Below are 20624 nucleotides of genomic sequence, written 5' to 3'. Positions count from 1 at the left end.
GGCTGGCATTGGGAAAACAGTCTTAACACAGAAATACAGCCTGGACTGGGCTGAAGACAAAGCCAACCAGGACATCCAGTTCATATTTCCATTCACTTTCAGAGAGCTGAATGTGCTGAAAGAGGAAAAGTTCAGCTTGGTGGAACTTGTTCATCACTTCTTTAATCAAACTAACGAATCAGGAATCTGCAGGCTTGAAGACTTCCAGGTTGTGTTCATACTTGATGGTCTGGATGAGTGTCGACTTAATTTGGACTTCAACAAAACTAAAATCCTGACTGAAACAAGAAAGTCCACCTCATTGGATGAGCTGCTGACAAACCTCATCAGAGGGAACCTGCTCCCTTCTGCTCGCCTTTGGATAACAACACGACCTGCAGCAGCCAATCAGATCCCTCCTTGGTGTGTCGACATGGTGACAGAGGTCAGAGGGTTCACTGACCCACAGAAGGAGGAGTACTTCAGGAAGAGATTCAGAGATGAGGAGCAGGCCAGCAGGATCATCTCCCACATCAAGAAAGCTCGAAGCCTCCACATCATGTGTCACATCCCAGTCTTCTGCTGGATCACTGCTACAGTTCTGGAGGATGTGCTGGACACCAGAGAGGGAGCAGAGCTGCCCAACACCCTGACTGAGATGTACATCCACTTCCTGGTGGTTCAGGCCAAAGTCAAGAGGATCAAATATGATGGAGGAGCTGAGACAGATCCACACTGGAGTCCAGAGAGCAGGAAGATGATTGAGTCACTGGGAAAACTGGCTTTTGATCAGCTGCAGAAAGGAAACCTGATCTTCTATGAACCAGACCTGACAGAGTGTGGCATCGATATCAGAGCAGCCTCAGTGTACTCAGGAGTGTTCACACAGATCTTTAAAGAGGAGAAAAAACTGTACCAGAACAAGGTGTTCTGCTTTGTTCATCTCAGTGTTCAGGAGTTTCTGGCTGCTCTTCATGTCCACCTGACCTTCATCAACTCTGGACTCAATCTGCTGGAAAAACAACAAACAAGCTCTCAGACAGAGAAATACTTCTACCAGTGTGCTGTGGACAAGGCCTTACAGAGCCCCAATGGACACCTGGACTTGTTCCTTCGTTTTCTCTTGGGTCTGAAGACTAATCAAACTCGTTTGCAAGGCCTCATGACACAGACAGGAAGTAGCTCACAGACCAATCAAGAAGCAGTTCAGTACATCAAGGAGAAGCTCAGTGAGAATCTGTCTGCAGAGAAAAGCATCAATCTGTTTCACTGTCTGAATGAACTGAATGATCGTTCTCTAGTGGAGGAGATCCAAAAGTCCCTGAGTTCAGGACGTCTCTCCACAGATAAACTGTCTCCTGCTCAGTGGTCAGCTCTGGTCTTCATCTTACTGTCATCAGAAAAAGATCTGGATGTGTTTAACCTGCAGAATTACTTTGCTTCAGAGGAGGCTCTTCTGAGGCTGCTGCCAGTGGTCAAAGTCTCTAAAAAAGCTCTGTAAGTTATAAAGTTTTTATTATTTAATTTGGTTGGTATGTTATGAAAAACACACTGCCATGAACCTCTGTTTTGTTTTTGTCAAAATCACTGTAATATAATCACTGTACCTTTATATACACGTGACTTGTATTAATGCTGCTGCCCTCTTGTGGCTAAAGTGTAATTATGTTATTGTTATTAGGGAGGATTTGAGAGTAACATGCCAAGTGAGTCAGCACCTTCGCTTTAGCTTAAAAATCCAAATTCTTATGTCATCAGTTATAGTTGCATGTATTCATTATCATAATTTAACCTTTAATATTGATGTCTTAAAATTATTTTGAGTAAACTAATGTTAAGGTTCAAATATTGGGGAAGGAGAGTACAAACAACCATGGTCCAGAACTTGGTCAAACAATTGATTTTAATGAAATACACGCGTGGGAAGACCAGCTCCGTTCGCAGACCGGGCTGATCTCCGACTTAATCAAAGCATAAACAGATATTTTATACCATCAGGGCTTGAATTTAATGACGCCCCCTCATACGTCACAAACAGAATATATGCATACGTCAAATCAAAACCACAATGACTTTTAACACAGTTTAAAAGAACATTATCTCCTATCTTCATGGCAGGTACTTCCTGTCACTGCCGGATGCTCGCTTATCATCTTGACACATCAGCAGCAGTTCTGCGACAAACTGCTCTTTTGCAACCCCGAGCAAAACATGATTAAACTTCCACCTATAAATGATTCTCTTTAAGTAAGTGTGTGCCTCGTCCTTAAAGGCTCCTCAAAATAACCTGCACTTAGACTCTGCTTTCGGTTTCAGTTCTGCAAAAGACACACTCTTCAAACCTGCAACTTCCTGTCAGCCTGCAACTTAGTCTTTCTGAAAGACACACACTGTTTAAACATCTGAATGCAATATCAATTCTGTAGATTATATTATTAATGCAATGGTAATGATGATGATTATTAACAATAGCAGCAAAATATCTCTCCAATCTCAATACTCCCTCTCTCGACCTCTGGAACACCAGAGGTCACAATACATTGTGTTGGGTCACTCCTCGGCCCACTCAGCTGCTTCCATGTCCATCCATGGCATCATGGACATCGGGGTCACCACTCCCGCTCTGATCCTCTCTAGCCGTCCTCTGGCTCAGCAAATCAGACAACCTCATGTCATCTAAGTGGCCCAGTAATAAACACCAGCTCCCCCTCGAGAACACTCCATGCGTAAGATTAGGTTTTTTCTGCGTCCCTCTCTTGTGGTCCATCATGCCTCGGGCCTCCAGGATCCTCACCCCCCTGTGGTCGCCGAGATCTTCTGCAAAGCAAACAAAACACCTTTTCCTGCACCTCCCTAACTTATCATCTTTGGGACTCTTTAATCAAAAGCCTGATCCTAATTATCTTCTTGACTTATTGACTTGTATTTATATATATTCTTCAACATTACTCATCATTTTAAAACTCTTAAAACGCTGCTTTCACGTCCCTGCATGCGTTTCCTGTCGCTTGCCTTATCTAATCATCAACATCCTGTACACAGAACTCTCGCTGCTGCAAGGCCTCCACTCTGACCTAGAATCTCCTTTCACAAGAAAATCATTATAAGCGCCTATTCTACTAAAAGATCCAAAAAAAAAACAACCACTTTAATCAATTAAGTTTAAGCATATAAGCAATTACTCCTGCATACATTTTATCATAGCTAAACGCTGCCTTGAAACAACTCCTGTGTGTTAACACTAACTTCATTTTAAAACTCACATTTCCTATGTTATAACCTGTTTTTGGTACAGCCTTTTTATTTCATCTTGCTCCTTTGATGTAACAATACCTTCTCATTCTAGTTTATCAGACTTAACCAAAATATATGCTTTCCTTCCTTTGGTCCTTCTCTAAAGCAAGAAACTCCTATTCAGTTCCTCTTTTCTGTCACTTGTTACAGGGCCAGCTCAAGTTCAGTTAAACGCTAAATTAATTTGAGGCCTTTTGCCTGGAATCAATACTGTCATGTGTGTTTATGGACTCTATATGTCTGTAAGCGTGTGCAATCCTTCAATAACTCATATCATCCTCACAGTAGATTGGCTAATCATAGCGCTAGCCAAAGGCTCGTGACCCACAAGAGACGAATTGAGCCGCAACTCCTGTCATGAACCGAAGTTCCGAGCGCAGGCAGGACCCAGTAGCAGAACACACACACTAGGGAATGAGCGAATAAAGAAAGTAATTTTTTATTGAAACTAAAGGTGTCCCGTGAGGGTAGCCAGAAAAACAACGGGTGAAACCAGATGAAACCGAGGGACCGCACAGGGAACGCCGAGAGCGGGGCTGTGAGAGGCTGTAAAACAAAAGAGAGACAGATTACTGAGGTGCGGAAAAAAGGCAGCATACGAGGGAAGGTGGAGTGTGCGTCTCACGGTGATAGCCGGGCCGAGAGAACCAGAGGGGGGTGGAGCTCCAAAAGGGGTCGAGACGGCGAAGCTGAATGTGAACCGAATCTCAGGCGGACAGGTGGACAGGCAGGTGGCTCAAAAAAACACGCCGAGTTGTGATCTGGGTACACAGGGAAAGAAAAACAGTGTTAGGTCCGATGGAGAGTTTGTCATACGAGTTCTTTTCCGCAGGCGTACGTTACCGCTGAGAGGCGACTACGGACTGGCGTGGAGCAGCAGGTAGGGCAGGATTAAATAGTCCACCTGGTGATCGCCTGGGATGGGATGCAGGTGTGGGGTTAGCAGCCACGCTCGTGGGCGTGGACATCCCAGCAGCACCCCGGACGCCGGGCCGCGGACCATGACAGTACCCCCCCCTCAAGGGTCGCCCCCAGGCGGCCGGCCGGGACCCCGCCTGCGGAGAGAAGCACGGAAAGCAGAGATGAGACGAGGGTCCAGAACGAAGGAGCACGGGACCCAGAGGCGGTCCTCGGGGCCGTATCCCTCCCAATCCACAAGATACTGCCAGCCGCGCCCGCGCCGGCGCGCATCCAGGATCCGCCGGACCGCATAGGCCGGATGGCCGCCGACGAGCCGGGCGGGAGGAGGGGGCTCGGAAGGAGGGCACAGGGGGCTGAGGCGGACCGGCTTAAGTTGAGATACATGGAACGTGGGATGCACACGCCGAGAGGCCAGAAGCCGGAGCCTGACTGCCACCGGGTTGATGACTCGGTCCACTTCGTACGGCCCGATGAAACGGGGAGCCAGTTTGCGGGACGTGCCCCGGAGCGGGATGTTCCCAGCAGCCAACCAAACCTTCTGTCCCGGCTGGTAGTCAGGGGCTGGGGTGCGGCGACGATCGGCGTAGTGCGCCTGTCGTTCCTTTGCGCGCAGGAGGGCGCGGCGAGCGCAGCGCCACACACGTTGGCAGCGCCGGAGGTGATGAGGGGCCGACGGGACGGAGAGGGACAGGTCCTCTTCCGGGAAGAGCGGAGGCTGATACCCGAGGGACGCTTCGAAAGGAGAGAAGCCGGTGGAGGACGAGGTGTGAGTATTGTGGGCGTACTCCACCCAGGGCAGGTAAGTAACCCAGGAGGAGGGGTTTTGACTGGCTACGCATCTCAGCATAGTCTCCAGCTCCTGATTAAGGCGTTCAGTTTGCCCATTGGATTGCGGGTGGAAACCGGAACTCAAACTGACCTTGGCGCCGAGAATGGAGCAGAAGGTCCTCCACACTTGTGAGGTGAACTGGGGACCGCGATCGGAGACAATGTCCAGGGGAATTCCCTGGAGCCTGAAGACTTCCGTGACTAACGCTTGGGCAGTCTCAGCAGCCGAGGGCAGCTTGGCTAGCGGGACGAAGTGGGCGGCCTTAGAAAACCGATCCACAACGGTGAGGATGACACATTTTCCAGAAGAGGTGGGGAGACCGGTAACAAAGTCGAGCGAGATGTGAGACCAGGGCCGGTGGGGAGTAGTGAGTGGGTGGAGCTGGCCCATGGGATGTTTCGTGGATGGTTTATTACGAGCGCAGACGGCACAGGCAGACACGTAGTCCCTCACGTCCCGTAGTAGCGATTTCCACCAGAAGTGTCTGCTGAGGAGGCGCGCCGTTCTGCTCACGCCCGGGTGGCACGCGAATCGTGCTGTGTGGATCCAGTGGATGACCGCTCCCCGGGCGGCGGCGGGAACGAAGCGCCGTCCCGGCGGTCCGGTCCCTGGGTCAGGGTCCCCTGGGAGCGCTTGACGAATGGTCTCCTCAATCTCCCAGGTGAGAGCACCCACCACGCAGGAGGCAGGCAGGATGGTGGCGGGGGGGGGCGCCTCGCTGTCGGGGGAATACAGACGGGAGAGCGCATCGGGTTTGATGTTTCGTGACCCGGGACGATAGGAGAGTGTGAAGTTGAAACGGGCGAAGAATAGGGACCAGCGAGCTTGACGGGGATTTAACCTCTTGGCGGTTCTAAGGTACAGTAGATTTTTATGATCCGTCCATATAACGAAGGGCTGTTCGGTCCCCTCAAGCCAGTGACGCCATTCCTCCAATGCGAGTTTTACCGCTAGGAGTTCCCTGTCGCCGATGTCGTAATTCCTTTCTGCGGGGGTGAGTCGGCGTGAGAAAAAGGCGCACGGCCGGAGTTTGTTCAGGGGCCCAGACCGCTGGGAAAGAACCGCCCCGACTCCCGCGTCAGATGCGTCGACCTCAACAACAAACTGTTTAGAAGAGTCAGGATGGGTTAGAATGGGTGTGGACGTGAATAATCGCTTCAATTTAGCGAAGGCTGCGTGGGCCTCAGGGGACCATGTGAAAGACGCCTTGGGTGAGGTGAGTTGGGTGAGAGGCGCGGCCACCTGGCTGTAGTTTCGAATGAAACGGCGATAAAAATTCGCAAACCCCAAGAAGCTCTGAAGCTTCTTTCGTGTCTCCGGAACCGGCCATTCCAATATGGCTTTGATCTTCACCGGGTCGGTCTTCACCTGCCCACCAGCGAGGATGTAGCCCAAGAAGGAAATGGATGAGGCGTGGAACTCACACTTTTCCGCTTTTGCGTACAGTCTATTTTCGAGCAGCCGTTGTAGCACGCTCCTCACATGGATGCGATGGTCCTCGAGCGTCTTGGAGAAAATCAAAATATCATCCAGGTAAACAAAAACAAACACGTTCAGGAAATCCCGTAACACGTCGTTGACTAGGGCTTGAAAAACCGCCGGGGCGTTAGTTAACCCGAACGGCATCACTAGATATTCAAAATGCCCTAGTGGGGTATTGAAGGCGGTCTTCCACTCGTCGCCTTCACGTATCCGTACCAGGTGGTAGGCGTTCCGCAGATCTAGTTTGGTGAAGACCGTAGCTCCCTGGAGTGAGCTAAAAATAGAACTAATGAGTGGGAGGGGATATTTGTTTTTGACGGTGACGTCATTCAGCCCCCTGTAATCGATGCACGGGCGGAGCGTCCCGTCTTTCTTTCCCACGAAGAAAAAACCTGCAGCCACGGGAGAGGATGACGGCCTAATACGTCCTGCAGTTAGCGACTCCTGGATGTAATTCTCCATGGTTTCTCTTTCGGGGCGAGACAAGTTGTATAATCTGCTAGAGGGCAGCGAAGCTCCCGGGAGCAGATCGATAGCACAGTCATATGGACGGTGAGGCGGGAGTGAGAGCGCCTCATCTTTACTGAACACCTGCTGGAGATCGTGATAATCGGGGGGCACGGAAGAGAGGTCCGGCGCGGGTGGCGGGGCGGGCCTCCGTTCCGTTGAGGCGGAGGGAACGGCTGATCTCAGGCAGTTCGCCAGACAAAACACACTCCAGCTCGCGATACTTTTCCCGGCCCAATCTATGTGTGGGTTATGTCTCTGTAACCAGGGGTAGCCTAGGATAAGCGGGGTGTCAGGAGCAGGAAAAGTGAAAAAGGACAGCTGCTCTTGGTGGTTACCTGATGTGATTAACCGTACAGGCGCGGTTTGGTGAGTTATGTATGCAAACACTTGGTTGTTTAATGTAGACGCAGGGATGGGCGGTTCGAGTGGAGTAAGAGACACAGCTAGCCTCTTAGCCAGCTTCTCATCCATAAGGTTCTGTTCCGCCCCGGAGTCCACTAACGCGGGGCATGTAAAAGTCTGATTAGAAGTCACGATAGTAACGGACAGTAACAATCGGGGTCTAGTAGTGCTTAGAGTGCTGCCCACCCGTATCCCCGGACTCACCGGTGGGCCGGGTCGTTTGGGCGGACCGGGCAAACAGCGATGCGGTGACCGGGCCTCCCACAGTACAGACATTCTCCAGCCCGAAATCGGCGTTCCCTCTCCTCCGGAGAAAGCCGAGAGCGTCCGATCTGCATGGGTTCAGGCGGGGGCGGCGACGGAGAGCGCGCACACGCAGCTGGGGGCGGGGGCGGAGAAACGCGAAACCCGGGGCGCAATACGGAGCCCATAGGCTTAGACCGCCGCTCGGCATCCCTCTCCCGCAAGCGTCTGTCAATCCTACGGGAAAGGGAGGCCAATTCATCAAAGGATCTGGTCTCCTCGTGAAAAGCCAATTGGTCCTTCATCTGGTCATTTAACGACCGTAAAAAAACCCCACGAAGAGCCGAATCGGGCCAACCCACAGCGACCGCTCGAGTACGGAATTCAACTAGGTACTCCGCAATACTGCGCCGCCCTTGACGGAGCCCCAGCAACTTCTGCGCGGCATCGTCCTCCGATACCGGAGGGGAAAACGTAGCCTGGAACTCCTCCAGGAAGTCATCGTACTCGCAATCACGAATGGGGTGAGAACTTAAGTAGGCTTCAGCCCATGCTAGAGCACGCCCCCGTAACAATCCCACGAAGTGGGAGATCTTAGCAGTATCCGTGGGGAACGCATCAGGCGTGCGACTGAAAAACAAGGAGCACTGGAAAAGGAACCCCCCACACAGGTCTAGCTCCCCGTGGAAGGGTTCCAGCGGCGGAGGCGACACGCCGCGGTGCACGGGGTCGGACGGCCTAGTTTGTAATTTATTCTGAGTGTCACTGAGCTCTTGACAACGGTCTTGGAGAGACTGGAGCTGCTGATCGTGGCGACCGAGGATAGCGCCCTGTTTATTAATAGCGGAGCGGAGTGGATCTGCTGGGTCCATACTGGCCAGTCCGTACTGTCATGAACCGAAGTTCCGAGCGCAGGCAGGACCCAGTAGCAGAACACACACACTAGGGAATGAGCGAATAAAGAAAGTAATTTTTCATTGAAACTAAAGGTGTCCCGTGAGGGTAGCCAGAAAAACAACGGGTGAAACCAGATGAAACCGAGGGACCGCACAGGGAACGCCGAGAGCGGGGCTGTGAGAGGCTGTAAAACAAAAGAGAGACAGATTACTGAGGTGCGGAAAAAAGGCAGCATACGAGGGAAGGTGGAGTGTGCGTCTCACGGTGATAGCCGGGCCGAGAGAACCAGAGGGGGATGGAGCTCCAAAAGGGGTCGAGACGGCGAAGCTGAATGTGAACCGAATCTCAGGCGGACAGGTGGACAGGCAGGTGGCTCAAAAAAACACGCCGAGTTGTGATCTGGGTACACAGGGAAAGAAAAACAGTGTTAGGTCCGATGGAGAGTTTGTCATACGAGTTCTTTTCCGCAGGCGTACGTTACCGCTGAGAGGCGACTACGGACTGGCGTGGAGCAGGAGGTAGGGCAGGATTAAATAGTCCACCTGGTGATCGCCTGGGATGGGATGCAGGTGTGGGGTTAGCAGCCACGCTCGTGGGCGTGGACATCCCAGCAGCACCCCGGACGCCGGGCCGCGGACCATGACAACTCCCTTAAAGGCACAAAATGCAATATGTATAAAAAGTCATTTCTACGTATAAGCTCTCCCCTTTATCCTAAAAATAAATCTATGTAATATCTGTATGTGTGTCTTCTATTCATTAATGTAATTGTCAGTTATTTTCTCTCTTTATTTTACCTTCTTTTTGTTTACCTCTTTGTTTGTGACGTGGACATCCCTAAACCATCCTGAGTTCCGGCTTCAATTTCAACCCAATTGTACCCTCTATTCTCGCAGTCGAACTCGTCTGGGCTTCACCTTCCCACTGGCCCCTGTGCCCTTCTCTTAGTGTCCTTTGTTGTCTTGTGATCCCCAGCAAACACAGTCTGTTTCTTCTCTGTTTCTTCTCCGTTGCTCTTTTCAGTATTTTCCTTTTAGATTAAATCCCAGCCTGGCAAAATATCCCATTCAGTGTCTTTAAACAGTTATGTCACACTGTTCTTACCAGCCTGCAGTTCACCGTGCATTTTCCATCACGTGCTTTTCTTCCATGCTGCTGCTGGTATCGTCAGTGTAGTTTCAGTTGCACTGTCTTTTGCCTGCTGTTAATTCTTGAAGTCCACGATGTTCTGTCGGTCTTCATCAGGAGATTAACTGTCCTATGAGCTTCTTCTCAGGATCGGGACAAGTGGGAGGTCAAGCTGTAAAATTTTAAGCCAAAATCTGGCCTGTTTTCCTCCCAATTCTGTTAATCAATGGTTTTGTACTCAAGATTCTAGGTTGAAAGAAGTCCACCTGTATTGACACACTAAAGCATACAATTAATATCCTTTTCATTTCTTTTCTTAAAACCTCCATTTGCTTCATCTGCCTGGAGTTTAACTCGTATGTTTCTCTCTCTGTGTGCTCACTTGTCACAGTCAGTTCCTTTTATGGGCATGCAAAGTTCCTGTCACACACACCATTTCCTGTCAACCTTGCAGCTGCTCAGAACCATATTTTCTGTTTCTATCTCTCCTGTTTTGTTTTTTTTACAGGCTAATAAAACTCTTGTTTTACTAAGTCTTGATCTAAAACAATTCACCCTTATTTCACGCACACACTTCTAAATATACTAAATTCTTTGCGTTTGTCAGATCGTCTCACACACACACCGCCTTTTCTCTCACACTTCCACTTCTGCACTCACTCTACTATCAACTTTCATAGTGTTATTATTATTTATTATTTTGTACAAATCACACCCAATCACTCAAAGCCTGCTACTCACAGCATTCACACACTTAAACTGTGACAAGAGTTGAGGAATATACTCACAACACGCTTTCCTAAGAGTATTTCAGACATGCCTTTCATAATCAGAAAGAGCAAGTCAAAGAAAACAATTGAAACCTCTATTAATTCTCACAGCACACACATAGAATAGAAAAAATAAAACACACCAGCATTTATTGCTGATGAGAGGTTACTCCTAAAAGTAATATGTTAGTCTTAAATATATACAGTGCACTCACTATATTTATATATCAAAACTCAGTCAATTACTATACATCCACTACGGCAACTCAAAACTTTATTTATAGCCCTCTAATGAACATAAATGGCGTCTTAAACACACACTCAACAATGTTTGCAGCAGTATTTGTAAAACCAACTGTGGTTTAAACAGTTCACTGCTGACTAATTTGCATTTTCACACTCACACACACACAGTCTAAAAATAGCTCCAGCACTGCCTCAGACTCCTTTCACACAGAGATCTCTTATTTTATATTACAAAGACGTCTTATATTTACAACCACTGTCACATCTGTCAGCTTTAGCGCCTAAACAATTTCGACAAATTTAAGTTAACGGTCCAACCGATAAAGTCCAACTTTTTTGTGATCAATTAACCAGTATCTGTCCAACAGTTTCTGGCCTCATCTCTAAAATCCCTAACTCAATTTAAAAGCGTCAACCAACCCAAACTTTGCCTGAAGCTCTATTTTTGGCATTTCACAGCCAAGGCTTACCCCGAAGTTTTAAGTTAAAGTTACACGCCCGAAGTCCAACTTCTGCTGGCCAAAAAAGCGCAGACTACCGTTCCAAACGGTAAGGAGACTCTAACTCCTAGTTATTCTGGAGTGCCCCAAGCTCCACAGTGACCAACTGACTATCCCTCTTCGAGGACAATGCCTAAGCGTCCTTGGCATTGGCAAGCGTTACCTCTGAGCACTGCGCTTCCTATCAGTCCAACTGACGTTCTTGAATAATTTATAATACTTTGGAACAACAGTAAAACAGCCAAAAAAGTGTAAGACTGAAGCAGGTCCAACCTTATAACCAATACGGGCTCCACCCCAAACAATAACCAAATTCCCTAATATACTAAAATCACTCAGCAGTCCAACTGCTTTCCACGGTCCAACCGTATTAAATCCTTTAGCGGTCCAACCGCATTCAATCATTTTTAGCAGTCCAACTGCATTAAATCCTCAGTACTGTCATGAGATTCTCATCAAAATCAAAGCAGACATTCCCCAGTAATTTCAGTGAGTAGACTTTAATTTGTAATGTCCAATTTGGCACACTTTGGAAATAATTCAACAGGTAGTGCCTTACCTTTGGATAAGCGGCTTAGAACAACAATGAGAAAAAGAGAGCTGATTATTAGCTCATCAAAACACAAAACAAAATCACAATGAATTATCGGTTAATTTCATTTAAAATAATTCATTAAGTATTTATGTACAATTCAAATTAGTTAATTACATATTTTGTTGGTTTGTTTTCTATTTTAATTATTTTACTGACACATTTAATGAATTATTTAATGATGTATTTATTTAATTCACGTTGCTACTCCTGGCCCTGCATCGCTGTTCATAAATACATTTTATTTGTCAGCTTCACCCATCAAAGTCAGGGGGCGGGGTTAATGCTGATCAAGTCAACACCATTGCTTTGGTCTGGTGGGCGTTCTTTTAGTGGGCTTTTCTCAATACTAAGTAGGCCTACACACCAGGGTTTGGACATGTGTGGACCCAAACTATACTTTTACCCTTTTTTGTGTGTCACCAAATACACTTTAATATTTTCTAGACAAGAATGTAGTGGCATAATCTTTAAGCTCTTTTGGCTCCAAACAGAAGTGACAGACTTGAGCAGGGTTCATTTAAAGGCTGACAGAAGTGGAGTGGTGACGGGGAGATGTTTGACAGGACAGTGTTTCAGCCTCCACAGGTTCATGTTGTGCTCCATCAGTCAGTGAAGATGAAGTCAGTGCTGATGAGGCTGTAGAGTGTGTGAGGGATGTGAATGAGGATGATGAAGATCTGATGATAGCAGATAAAAACAGGCTGCAGAGACTTTGAGCCATACAGGGCACACAGTGTGTGTACAGAACAGCTGAAATCATTATGGAGGCCTCACTGGGATATGGAAGCATCACAGTACAGCTTCAGTGAAGCATTAAAGTCTCTGATATGAGATGAGAAATGAAGCAGCCAGAGCTTTTTCATGAGTGGAAATCCACTGTGACTGTGAGCTGCTGCTACAGCCTCCAGATTAGCCAGCAGCTCATCCTGCTCAACATTTCCTCACCAACTTTAATGGAAGTGTGATGTTTTCAGCAGGAGTGATGGTCAGGGTGGCCTCCCTCTCCTCTTCTTCTCCTCTTCCTCTTTCATTTGTAAAGCCATTTCTGCTGCTTTCATTCATTTGGAAGTCCTGTAGCTGAGTTTGGGAGAGACTAACAGCCTCGGCAGCAGAGGGGAGAAAGGCTGTAACACCACCACTTTACTCTGTTCTACCTGTCACATCATTTTATCAGGAAACAAATATGCTCATGTTTTTACTATGTTTGTCTTGAAGATGTAAGAAGATCACATGGTGCTTTTTATTATTGTGCTGGTTTGTTTGCTGTCTCTTGGATGGAGCCCAGCTGTGCGTGGCCCCTGGGCCTGTGGTCAGAGTGTGTGCTGGATAATCCGGCCCAGGATGAGGCCAAACTGACATGGGATGAAATGTCTGTCACATAATTGAGCTTAGTGTAGTTTCATTTCTGCACAATTTAAAAACAACCAAAACTTTGTTCTGTCTTTTCTATGTTATACTGTAGACTTTCTTTGATACTGTGTCCAAAAGGAGCAGCTTTTACTTTGAAGGGGAGGCGTCTCTGTTTCCTCTTCAGGTTGGATGATGGAAGCAAATTAGTAGCTGTGTCCCAAAACGTCGGCTGCATCCTCCAGAGGCTGCATTTGAAGGCCGATTACGTCACAGTCAGGCGATGAAGGCTGTCCGTATTTGTCGACTCCTTCAAATGTGCCCGACAAATGCGTCCTTCATTTACCTGAATTTGAAGGATTCGTCGGGTGTGTCCTTCGTGGCCCACCATATCCCAGAATTCATAGCGCGGCCCAGCCAAATTTCAGCTGCCAACAATGGCGGCAGCTACTAAGTTTTCAAATTACTCTTATTAATCTTTCTGGGTCACAAAATAAACTTTTAACATATTTTCAGGCGAGAAAGTAGCTGTGTAAACTTCAAATATCTGCTTGGTTTATCAAGACATCACATATTTGCAAAAGTGTGCCGACGTTTTCGGAGACGTCTGTTACCCACCCGCTCGCTAGCAAGCCGGGGGGTTCAATGGTCACTCCAGCCGGCGAGAGCAGCGGACGCCCGGCTTCATCGTTTTCAGACCCCGCTCTTTCGCTACTCAGGTTAAACATGATATATAAGTCACTCGGATAACTTAAAAATGTAATTGTTTGCCTTTTTTCTGTGTTTTATTTGTTCCGGAGTAAATCGGTTTGGCTGAGATCAAAGTTCCTCCGGGATTTTCACACAGCTGAATAAACGTTAAACAGGAAACTGATTAAACAGAAGTGTGAGACGGTCGAGAATTTACGCCAGTGTCCTGTTATATTTTAGATAGCAAGGAGCAGACGGCCGAGTTTATTAAACTCCACCAACACAGCGGTGACGCAAATCTGAAGGCTCGACCGTCCCATTTCACAGCCTCGCACTTCCAGCCTTTTCGGTCTTTGAAGGACCCGGCCCACGTAGACCGCGAATACCGGGTCCTCCGAAGGATGCAGCCGACGTTTTGGGACAAAGCTACTGTGTGATGTTCTTTCAGTGTTGCACTTTGTAGACGCTCCCCGAGCACTGGTCTCACAGCCAGCTGCACATAGAGACCAGTGTTGTTAGTCCAGGTCAGAAGATGACTTGTTGGAATGAAAATGAGCTTGTAGTTTGTCTGCTTTAATAATGTGACTGGAAAAAGGTGTTGGACTTCAAATATGTCCATTTCTTTCACACTTCACCTTTAAAAGTGAAGCCTTGTGGTTCCTGGAAGGAAAAACACGACTTTTCCAAGTCTTTGTCCTGTTTTTATGATAAATGTACGACTTTAATGTGAAACATTCAGAGTTTTTTCTCTTGTTGTGTTTGTTTGAAGCTGCTTCCTGTTGGCTTCAGCTGTTTGGAGTTTCCATTTTCTAAACTTCTACATTCTGAACCTTCTTCAGCTCTGAACAGATGATGAAACACTGAATGATTTCAAGCTCACACTTTGTCTAATAAATGTACATCTTTCATTCTTTATACAGATTGTGGAGCTGTGATTTGTCAGATATCAGCTGTGATTATCTGGCAGCAGCACTGAAGTCCAACCCCTCCCATCTGAGACAGCTGGACCTGAGCTACAACAACAAGCTGCAGGATTCAGGAGTGAAGCATCTGTGTGGTTTCCTGGAGAGTCCAGGATGTGGACTTGAAACTCTGAGGTCAGTCAGCATGTTTTAGTTGTGCTGAGATGAATATGATGTGAAAGTTGTGCTGACACACAACTTCTGTCAGATCTTCATCAATCACTTCTGCACGGGGCACACCTTCAGACTCTGCAGCTGCATAACGAAAGCCTGTAAGATAAAATTAGACATAAGGTAAATGTACACCAATATTCCAATGACAGGTGTGTGATTCATCTGGAAGTTATGTGCGGATTAGTGTACAGTGATAGCAATTTAGTATGTTTTTAGAGGGGGGGGGGGGGGTGTTTACCTCCGATGGGTGCTCTTTTTCGCTTCCGTTGCGTACGCCTTGAGTGCCGGTCCGAGTCTGATACAGGTATGTCGTCATGCCCCATGTGCAGTGTTGGTGCCCAGTCTGGATTTGTTACATCCATTTCATATGCTGGTTTGCCTGCAATAATGCCAAATCATAAGCTACTCAGTCGACATGATGTGGTTCTGCAGCATCACACATTAGCATGTTTTATCTCATTATCTATGACCTCAGCACGTTGAAAATCACACTAAAAGCCTTTCAAGAGTGATATGAATTAATTTAGAACTCACCGGAAAGAAAATGCCGTGAGCAAACCAACAAAAAGCTGGGGATTGCAGAGAACTCGATATCCGCTCGTCTCACCGCTGCAATCCAAGCCTGACGTCTTTGTTTAGTAATATCGGATACATGGGATCCCTCACGTTGCCTCCAGGATGGAAAACGATGAAAAGAGAGCCCGTTATCCAGCTTCTTGCCTTCACGATCGTGTGATCTAACGTTGCAACCGACAACACAACACGTACGATCCATAGCTGAAATGGTATCCTTTGGCTGGCCTACTGTCATGGCGGAAGGGGGCGTGGCCCATCTCCCGTGACATCACGCTCCAAAGCCCTATAGGTGGGAAAATGTACCATGTCGACCAATCAAAAATGATATGGAAACATGACATTTGGTTGTTTAGCAAAAGGGGGAAGTTTTAGGAGTGACCGGCAAGAGAGAGCGAGTGAGCGAAAGAGAGAGAGAGTTTTGATACGTGAGAGATTTGTGACGTTTACCGTGTTTGGTCTCAAGTTAGTTTGTTGTCTTGTGTATTTAGTGTGTAGCTGTTGTTTTGTTTTGTGTGTCAGTTCTACTAGTGATCGTCACAGTTGCTGCCTTAAAGCCAACAAAGGCAGATTGCAGTGTAAACGCTGAGTGACACACCTGCTGTCAGACCTGCAGGTTTATCCCTGTGCTGTTCTCATATGTGTTAGAGTGACACAAACTATTGTTTGACACCTGATTGTTCTGTAAATAGTTTGAAATGATTATATGAAAAACGTCTGAGCCTTGGCTGCATCTTTTGGTAAATAGTACCATATAACTTTGTTGTTTGCAAAACGTGTGCGTATTTTTAAAAATGTACAATCTCTATTTGCATTTCAAGTTATGAAGATGATTCGTTAAACATGTGTGTGGTTTTTACAGTCAAAATATCACTTTCTACTTGTATTTTAAATTTTGTCTGAATTTAGATAAATTGTGCTGATACAGTTGGTCAAAATGAGAAAATAACAGATTGGCAAGATAAACTGTTTTTAAAGGTAAAATATAGAGGCCACATCAAAAGTAGTCAAGAAGGGTTAAAGGCTAAAAGCAAAGTTGTCACCAAGTACTGTTTATATTTGTGTGTATTGCTGCAGCTTTTTTGAGTATTAATTTGGTGCCTTTGTGTGAAATAATGGTATTGTGAGTGATCCATATAGTCACAAAGAATAGCCACTTGTTTCTGTGCTACCAAAGTTCCCCGGCTTTCATTCAAAATGTGTTTATCGTCAGCACCTGCACATTAAACTACTTAAACATTATAAATGTCTTCAAGCTCACACTGAGGCCTGTGGGGTACTATCAGCCACTGAGACAGTACACACATTTATATGTGTTTGTATATGAATATTTCATACTTTAAGACTGCCTGTTTATTTAAGGGAGATGAACAAAATACATTGGAATTGTACAAAATAATATCATGGATGATAAATTAAATAGATTTTAAGTAGATGCTTGTGCATTCTTAAAGTCTTATATGTTGAACTGAACTATGTGATCTGTTCAAAGCCTTAATCTTAATTTGAAGTGAAATGTGCATTTTGAGTTTATCCATCCATCCATCCATCCTCATCCGCTTCGTCCGGGGCCGGGTCGCGGGGGCAGCAGCCTAAGCAAAGAGGCCCAGACCTCCCTCTCCCCAGCCACCTCCTCCAGCTTATCCGGGGGAATACCAAGGCGTTCCCAGGCCAGCCGAGAGATATAATCTCTCCAGCGTGTCCTGGTTCTGCCCCGGGGCCTCCTCCCGGTGGGACATGCCTGGAACACCTCACCCAGGAGGCGCCCAGGGGGCATCCTTGTCAGATGCCCGAACCACCTCAGCTGGCTCCTTTCGATGTGGAGCAGCAGCTGCTCTACTCTGAGCCCCTCCCGGATGGCCGAACTTCTCACCCTATCTCTAAGGGAGAGGCCAGCCACCCTTCGGAGGAAGCTCATTTCTGCCGCTTGTATCCGCGATCTCGTTCTTTCGGTCACTACCCACAGCTCGTGGCCATAGGTGAGGGTAGGGACGTAGATCGACCGGTAAATTGAGAGCTTCGCTTTTACACTCAGCTCCCTCTTCACCACGACGGACCGGTGCAGCGTCCGCATTACTGCAGCTGCAGCCCCAATCCGTCTGTCGATCTCCGGCTCCCTTCTCCCATCACTCGCGAACAAGACCCCGAGATACTTGAACTCCTCCACTTGGGGCAGGAACTCATCCCCGACCCGGAGTGGGCACTCCACCCTTTTCCGGCTGAGAACCATGGCCTCAGATTTGGAGGTGCTGATCCTCATTCCCGCTGCTTCACACTCGGCTGCGAACCGTTCCAGTGCGAGCTGGAGGCCCTCACCCGATGAAGCCAACAGAACCACATCATCTGCAAAAATCAGAGATGAGATTCTGAGGCCACCAAAGCGAAAGCCCTCCGCCACTTGGCTGCGCCTAGAAATCCTGTCCATAAAAATTATGAACAGAACCGGAGACAAAGGGCAGCCCTGGCGGAGCCCATCACCCACCGGGAACGAGTCCGACTTATTGCCGGCAATGGGAACCAAGCTCTTGCAACGGTTGTATAGGGATCGAATGGCCCGTAGCAATGGGCCAGACACCCCATATTCCCGCAACACCTCCCACAGGACACCCCAAGGGACACGGTCAAATGCCTTCTCCAAGTCCACAAAACACATGTAGACTGGTTGGGCAAACTCCCATGCACCCTCAAGTATCCTGGAGAGGATAAAGAGCTGGTCCAGTGTTCCGCCACCAGGACGAAAACCGCATTGTTCCTCCTGTATCCGAGGTTCGACTAACGGACGAAATCTCCTTTCCAGCACCCTGGCATAGACTTTCCCAGGGAGGCTGAGGAGTGTGATCCCCCTGTAGTTGGAACACACCCTCCGGTCCCCTTTCTTAAAGATGGGGACCACCACCCCGGTCTGCCAGTCCACAGGTACTGCCCCTGATCTCCACGCAACATTGCAGAGGCGTGTCAACCAGGACAGCCCTACAACGTCCAGAGCCTTCAGGAACTCGGGGCGGACCTCATCAACACCAGGGGCTCTGTCACCAAGGAGTTGTTTAACTGCCTCAGTGACCTCGCCCCCGGAAATTGGCGGGTCATTCCCCTCATCCCCAGACTCTGCTTCCTCCTCGGAAGACGTGTCAGTGGGATTAAGGAGGTCCTCGAAGTATTCCTTCCACCGCCTGACAATTTTCTCAGTCGACGTCAGTAGCGCTCCGCCAGCACTATACACAGTGCAGGTAGAGCACCGCTTTCCCCTCCTGAGACGTCTGACGGTTTGCCAGAATCTCTTCGAGGCAGTCCGAAAGTCTTTTTCCATGGCCTCTCCGAACTCCTCCCACACCCGAGTTTTTGCTTCAGCCACTGCCCGAGCCGCATTCCGCTTGGCCTGTCGATACCTGTCGGCTGCCTCCGGAGTCCCACAGGCTAACCAAGCCCGATAAGACTCCTTCTTCAGCCTGGTGGCTCCCTTCACCTCTGGTGTCCACCATTTGGTTCGGGGATTACCACCACGGCAGGCACCAACCACCTTGCGGCCGCAGCTCAATGCAGCAGCTTCGGCAATGGAGACGCTGAACATGGTCCATTCGGACTCAATGTCCCCAGTCTCCCTCGGAATGCTGTTGAAGCTCTGCCGGAGGTGTGCGTTGAAGATCTCGTGGACTGGGGCCTCTGCTAGACGTTCCCAGCACACCCTCACTACGCGTTTAGGTGCACCAGGTCTGTCCAGCGTCCTCCCCCGCCACCTGATCCAACTCACCACCAGGTGGTGATCAGTTGACAGCTCAGCCCCTCTCTTTACCCGAATGTGTCCAGAACATGTGGTCGCAGGTCTGGTGATACGATTACAAAATCGATCATCGACCTACGGCCTAGAGCGTCCTGGTGCCACGTGCACTTATGGACACTCTTATGTTCGAACAGGGTGTTCGTTATGGCCAAACTGTGATTAGCACAGAAGTCCAATAACAAAGAACCGCTCGGGTTCAGATCAGGGAGGCCGTTCCTCCCAATCACGCCCCTCCAGGTCTTGCTGTCGTTACCCACGTGAGCATTGAAGTCTCCCAGCAGGACAACAGAGTCTCCAGGTGGAGCACCCTCCATTTTGAGTTTATACACTATGTATATAAGGCGACCGTTTCCTTTTGCAGTATTTTTGTGTGGTGTACTTTTCTATGTCTTAACAAAAGGGGAACAAAGGTGTTTAAGTTCACCTAGGATGATGTGTTTTAATTTTCACATGGTCTTGCTTGAATTTGACCCTGACAAAGGCGTATGAACTCTGTCAGCTGTTTGGAGTTTCCATTTTCTAAACTTCTACATTCTGAACCTTCTTCAGCTCTGAACAGATGATGAAACACTGAATGATTTCAAGCTCACACTTTGTCTAATAAACTTACATCTTTCATTCTTTATACAGATTGATGAACTGTGGTTTGTCAGAGATCAGCTGTGATTATCTGGCAGCAGCACTGAAGTCCAACCCCTCCCATCTGAGAGAGCTGGAGCTGAGCTCCAACAACAAGCTGCAGGATTCAGGAGTGAAGCATCTGTGTGGTTTCCTGGAGAGTCCAGGATGTGGACTTGAAACTCTGGGGTCAGTCAGCATGTTTTAGTTGTGCTGTGATGAATATGATGTGAAAGTTGTGCTGACACTAAACTGCAGACATCAGGCTGATATTATACTGATCCACACTGAGGATCTTCATGGTAACGTCTGTTTTCTTCTTCTCTGGTTTAGTCCATTGACTGCAGCAGAACAATGTTCACATTTCAAACAGTGAGACTCAACGTATGGCCCGCGGCCCACACGCGGCCTGCCCACCTTTCCTGATTCAGAGAGAGGGGACCCTGATTAACTGTGTAGTGTTCTTCCTCACAGTTCTAAGTATCAGACACAACAATGAATAATCCACAGCTGACTGTCTTTAGCAGGTCAAAGGTCACGGCACACAGCAGACAGTGGGAAATATTATAATTCTGATCATTTATCAGCACATATCCATATGTATAAAAACAAAGCTGACACTGTGAGACTTGATCAGAGGTGTGATCATCACAGCAGAGGCCTTTGTGTCAAAGTCACTGAGGATC

At 47.9% G+C, this 20624-nt stretch overlaps 1 protein-coding gene and 1 long non-coding RNA gene across 2 annotated transcripts in view; one reads left to right on the top strand and one right to left on the bottom strand.

Annotated features, from left to right (window-relative positions):
* LOC113035147 (protein TANC1-like) overlaps positions 1-20624 on the top strand; it is a 388820-nt gene that overhangs the window by 162335 nt on the left and 205861 nt on the right. The gene's annotated exons all lie outside the window — the stretch shown is intronic.
* On the bottom strand, positions 3697-4130 carry LOC145426189 (uncharacterized). The gene is made up of 2 exons (XR_013906912.1): positions 3899-4130; positions 3697-3819 (listed from the first exon to the last, which is right to left on the bottom strand). It is a non-coding gene; the product is annotated as an uncharacterized LOC145426189 (long non-coding RNA).

The sequence above is a fragment of the Astatotilapia calliptera genome, chromosome 3 (assembly GCF_964374335.1).
Source record: "Astatotilapia calliptera chromosome 3, fAstCal68.1, whole genome shotgun sequence".
In the NCBI taxonomy this organism is placed as follows: Eukaryota; Metazoa; Chordata; class Actinopteri; order Cichliformes; family Cichlidae; genus Astatotilapia; species Astatotilapia calliptera.
This window is presented reverse-complemented; position numbering and strand designations above follow the sequence as displayed.